Raw genomic sequence first — 6,000 nt, forward strand, 5'->3', positions numbered from 1 at the left:
GTGAACCCACCGCACTTGAAACTGTTTATAATTGTTTCAGAAGAAACATTGTTCCAAGCACATTTTAAGTATCTCATTGCGTCTAATAGATTTACAGAAAATGTAATTTTATTATCAAAGCAATGGATCATCTTGCGTACCATTTCTTTTCTGTATTGCACCTTCAAGCTATGAATGATACCTTGATCGCACGGCTGAAGTTTTGCTGTGGTGTTAGGAGGTAAAAAAACACATTTAATCGCTTTTAGTCCGTGAATATCATTATGAGCACTACAATTGTCAAGCATCAAACAAATATTTCTTTTTTCCCGAAATAGTTTCCTGTCCAAGTCTGTTAACCATTTCTTAAAAAGCATTTTATTCATCCAGGCTTTCTTATTTGAAGCATATACAACGGGTAAAGTTTTTAAGTTCTTAAAACAACGTGGGTTCGCTGATTTACCTACGACAAACAAGGGCAATTTTTCGGTCCCATCCATATTACAAGCGACCAAAACAGTAATTCTCTCTTTAGAGCATTTTCCGCCGGAGCATTTTTCTCCTTTAATGCTTTTTATGTACGGGAGGGCAATGCTTTGAAAAAGAGTCCCGTTTCATCAGCATTGAAAATGTCACGTGGCGCGTAATTTTTCCTAAGAGCAGGCCACTTTTCAGACAAAAATGATTCCACAGTCTCCTTATCTACAGTTGCTTCTTCGCCACAGATTTTATGACACACAATTCCATGACGCTTTTTGAATCGTGTTAACCAACCGTTTGAAGATGCGAAATTTGTCACGCCGAGAGCATCCGCAAAAACTTTTGCTTTTTCTTGCAATACATGACCCGTTAAAGGCAGATTCTGACTCCTTGCTTCACGCACCCATCGCAAAAGCGCTACTTCGATCTCCTCATTTCCCCCTGTTCTCATTCGCTTTCTAGCTGGCTCAAATTGATTGATAGCATATGCGACTTCAATTTTTTCACGATTTTTTAAAATCGTAGATAGCGTGCTGTTGGGAATTCCATATTTCGTCGCGATCTCTGTTTTCTTTAATATTCCATCACAAACTTCATTCAAAATTTTTTGTTTAGTCTCTAAGGACAAGGATTGCTGTTTTCGACTCATTTTTACGAAATTTCAAGGGCAACTGACAGTCGGACTCTACCACGATCATGTGTGCTTATGCACTACTTTCCACCCCCTTCCACGCACGTGCAAAGAACATTCCGAAACAGAATAGCAGCAACCAATCAAAAGAGATAATTATGGAAGGATGGGACCTCGATTCGAGGGTAGGAGTAGAAATTTCAAAACACTAATTCCAAACTCTTGTAAAAGAAGAAATTTTGACTTGGAGTGAAAAAAATTCTTTTCGTCTTAAGCGGTATTTTGCGATTTGGGTTTCGCGTTAAAAGAATTAATTAACACTATTCTTCAGACTCGATCGACGGGACCTAACAATTATTTCGCGTTAAGCGAAATTTCGTGATAAGCGATTTCGCGTTAACGGGGTTTGACTGTATTATCAAGAGATAATTTTCCTTATCTAATAACGCAACCCTTTCATTTTATAAATTTTTTTAAAACTATTGTGCTGTCTAATATTACTAAAGCATCAAAAGGTTCTTAAATAAATAAATAAAAATATCGAGAAAACGCAAATTAAAAATTTTACCTAAAATCCAAGAATCAAATTTAAATATTCTCGTTAAAAGAATTTCTAAGCATTAGCAAAACATCTTTTGTTGGTTTTTAAAATTGAACTAAAGTTTTATCATAGTAAATAATATATAAAAAAGAGATCTTCAGATTTTAATCTAAAAGTTCCAATTATGTATGCAAATTTCGCTAAACAATCTTTTAAATATTTTGGGTATTTTTTTCCATTTCCCCTATAATTGTGTATTTTTTAAAAATAATTCTATAATATACTATTATAAACATGCTTCAAGGAAGAAAAAAAAAAAGAATCGTCAAGAAACTTAATTTTCTATTCATTTGCGGGCGGACCAATAATTAGGGTGATCTCTTGGATTTCTAAGAAAATAAGTACTTCGCTTTTAATACAATAATAGATTTAGTTGTATAGATTTAATTGTATAGTAAAAATAGATTTAATAAATAGATTAAATACATTTAATGCATAGGAATAGATTTAATTGTATAGTAAAAATAGATTTAATAAATAGATTAAATACATTTAATGCATAGGAATAGATTTAATTGTATAGTAAAATAGATTTAATTGTACAGTAAAAATAGATTAAATAGATTTAATGGATAGGAATAGATTTAATTGTATAGTAAAAACTGTTTAAAGGTACTTTAAACAGTTTTTAAGAGTTTTATATATAGTTTTCAAAACAAATATAAATTATTTTTAATTGCTGTTTTAATCGGCCTATTATCTCTAGTCGCAAAAAAAATTCATACTATTTTAAGTAAGCTTAATGTATACAAGCGTTTACACCAATGCGATTTGCATGTCTAAGTGCATATATACAAAGCACACGTAATTTGATACTGATTCTAAAAGGAAAAGAAAAGAAAAAAGAATTCTCAGAATCGTACTAAATTATTCACAAAATATGTCAAATTTAAGATTAACAGTTTTTGAAAAACAATGCATAAAAGTATTTATAGTACTTATTTACTACACACTGCAGGTTGTTTTTTAAATAAATATAAAACACTTTGCGTGTCAGCTTAGGTTATTTCTATCTCTAAAACTAAACACTGAATAAATTTCTCTTAATTTTCTTCCGAAGAAATTTGAATAATCTTGCCCCACCCCTCATAATAATCATGTAAAATATGCTTCCAACTCCTAAAATTTGAAAATAGGCGCTACCCGACAACAAGCATTTCTAGACAAATCCAGACATTGTTTCCATAGTAACTGATTTTAAAGCTTTATTGGTCTGACATGCTTTCAAAGAAAATTAATGAAAATTGAAGTTCGAAATTGCTTTAGCTATTTACTTAATACCTTTTTCTGAAAAATGCATTGTTTTATAGTATTTTCAATAAAACAAAGTAAATAAAACATGTAATACAAAAAAAAGCGGCTTCCACTCAAAACAAATAGTAATTTCTCTCCACGAATTCAAGGTCACACAACCAACCAGGAAAAGGCGCTGTTGCCATGGTAACAGATTCTCGTTGCCACTTCACACAGAAATCTTAGTGGAAATGCGTGCGCCAATGACAGTTCTAGTAGGTAAAGCTGTCGTTTTAAATAATATATCGCCGCTCTGCCATTTGGGAAATTAGGCAAAATCACGTTTTCTGCTTTAGCTTAATTCCACTTAAAAGACAAATTTTTAGTAGATGGGATTACTGCATTAAAAGGATTTATTTTAAAACTTAATTTATATACTAAATCATGTTTACACAAAGGAAACTATATGCTAACACGTTTTATTGCAAAAAATTGTTCAATTTTTGTTTTGATTTATTGTCGAATGTTTTTCTTTTAATACAAGTTAGATATAGAATATATGATTAAAATAGTTCTTGTAGTAAGTTTTTCAATGTTTATTAAATATAAATTAAGTACATATAATTAAGTAGTGGGTTATCTTTTAAACATTAGTATGGTTTTCAATGTAAGTTTATGATTATTATTAAAAATAATTCTGTTATTAAATTTTAGGAAATAGTTCGATAATTCAATAATAAAATTAATTCTGAAAATGGAACTATATTCTTATAACTATATAAAAAAACGATAAAAAAAAGTATTTAGCCAGTGTTACTTATCAATAACACAAATTGATATATTTTGCTAAATTCCATTTTTTTCCCGTCCCTTTCCTCATTTTTTTTCGTTCTAAGAAGGATTACACATGGGGAAAAAGTTTTTCTTGCATTTATACAAATGCTTGTGCCTAATTTGAATGTGGCGATTTCAAATCTAAAGTTAGTTTTGTTCCAAAAGCTACAAATTTTTCTAATGTAACATTTTCAGTCTATTTGTTAACGAAATGTTCAAGTTTAAAAACGTTATGAATAACAGGGTTTCGTGTAAATGTTCTGACAAACTTCTAGGGGTGTTAGGTAGGAAACATCATCAGGATTAAAATTGCTTAGGAATCCATGGAAATATACATGCAATGACGTCGTACGCGGCTAGGGGTGCTTTCTCTATTATGTATGGCCTGTTCAGAAGCTCACGAAGAAACAGTTCATAAGAAAGAAGCACCCCAGTGGCGTATGACGACTTTTACTTTGATGTGCTCCTATGCAATTTTAATCTGTTGTACCCAACTGTCCTAGAAGTTTGTAGAAACCCTGTTATGTATAACGTTTTTAAAAATATATACTTCAACATAAAATAGACAAAAAATTTTGTTTTAAAGAAAACTATAGTTAGTGAAAATCTCCACGATCTGTTAAAAAATATCTCATACAACTCAATATAATAATAAAATAGTTCCCGAGTGTGATCATTATAATAATTCTTATTTATTTATTTTAACTAATATGGAAACAAAACTTTTCTTTTCTGTTAATCTGCAAAAATCCCCACCTGACTAAGAAATTAAAAAAAAAAAAAGTTTATTTTTTTCTTAAAAATAACTATTTAAGTAAAGAAAAAGTTAAAACAGGACAAAATAATTAATAATCGTAAATTCAGTTGTTAAAATTAAATAAGTAAAATTCGAAGCATACTGGAATCCCTTCCACTGATGATTAGTTCCTTCCTGGGGAAGCAGGCCTCTTTAGTAATATCCACACTGAAACAATTATTTCGCTTCATTTCTAATGATTGAGTATACACCTCAGGAAAGACAACCACAAGCGAAAGTGCAGGAATGCATGCACATTCCGAAAGAAAGGAGAAGTCAAGGTCAAAAGCAATGAAGAAAGAAAGATCAAAATAAAAAAATATATAATACGAGATGAAACGAAATAAAGAAAAACTAAGGATGCTAAACATGGAGAGAAAGGCGTCAATCAAAAAAGGCCCTGTCCTTGAATCTTCAAAACCTGCGATAAAGAATATGATTTTTCTTCTTCATCCACTCTTTCTAAAAACAAAGATTAAAGTATTCTTTTACTGAAAGGAGTGATAAAGAGTCAAGGATATTCTTAAATTTGTATAAATTATCGTTTGCATAGAAGGATTTTTGCTCAATTATTTTAAATAACTATTTTTTCCCTTTTTTTATCGTTTGGTCTGAAACTCTTTCTGGACGACTGAGTTTGATGTTGTAAATGTTACTAAGTTGCATAATTGCGCTTAATTTTGTGTAAAGTGCCTTCTACAAAGCTAGATTGGCTGAAAATGTTTTCGTTTGCCTATTTCTGCTCGGAGTGAAATCCATTCATAACATAACTAATGGATTGATGATATAACTCATATGTAATGTAATTATAATCCTTGATAAAGAGTCAAGAATGTATTTAAATTTGCAAAAATTATCGTTTGCATGGAAGGATTTTTGCTCAATTATTTTAAATAACTATTTTTTCCCTTTTTTTATCGTTTGGTCTGAAACTCTTTCTGGACGACTGAGTTTGATGTTGTAAATGTTACTAAGTTGCATAATTGCGCTTAATTTTGTGTAAAGTGCCTTCTACAAAGCTAGATTGGCTGAAAATGTTTTCGTTTGCCTATTTCTGCTCGGAGTGAAATCCATTCATAACATAACTAATGGATTGATGATATAACTCATATGTAATGTAATTATAATCCTTGATAAAGAGTCAAGAATGTATTTAAATTTGCAAAAATTATCGTTTGCATGGAAGGATTTTTGCTCAATTATTTTAAATAACTATTTTTTCCCTTTTTTTATCGTTTGGTCTGAAACTCTTTCTGGACGACTGAGTTTGATGTTGTAAATGTTACTAAGTTGCATAATTGCGCTTAATTTTGTGTAAAGTGCCTTCTACAAAGCTAGATTGGCTGAAAATGTTTTCGTTTGCCTATTTCTGCTCGGAGTGAAATCCATTCATAACATAACTAATGGATTGATGATATAACTCATATGTAATGTAATTATAATCCT

General features: G+C 30.6%; 1 long non-coding RNA gene across 1 annotated transcript in view; it reads right to left on the bottom strand.

Annotated features, from left to right (window-relative positions):
* LOC122270172 (uncharacterized) overlaps positions 1 to 4,828 on the bottom strand; it is a 55,404-nt gene extending 50,576 nt beyond the window's left edge. The window contains exon 1 of the long non-coding RNA XR_015429951.1: positions 4,658 to 4,828. This is a non-coding gene — a long non-coding RNA (uncharacterized LOC122270172). The remainder of the gene's footprint in view (positions 1 to 4,657) is intronic.
* Between the last annotated feature and the right edge of the window lie 1,172 nt (positions 4,829 to 6,000).

Source organism: Parasteatoda tepidariorum, chromosome 10 (assembly GCF_982258835.1).
Source record: "Parasteatoda tepidariorum strain Cologne lab strain chromosome 10, Ptep-v5.0, whole genome shotgun sequence".
In the NCBI taxonomy this organism is placed as follows: domain Eukaryota; kingdom Metazoa; phylum Arthropoda; class Arachnida; order Araneae; family Theridiidae; genus Parasteatoda; species Parasteatoda tepidariorum.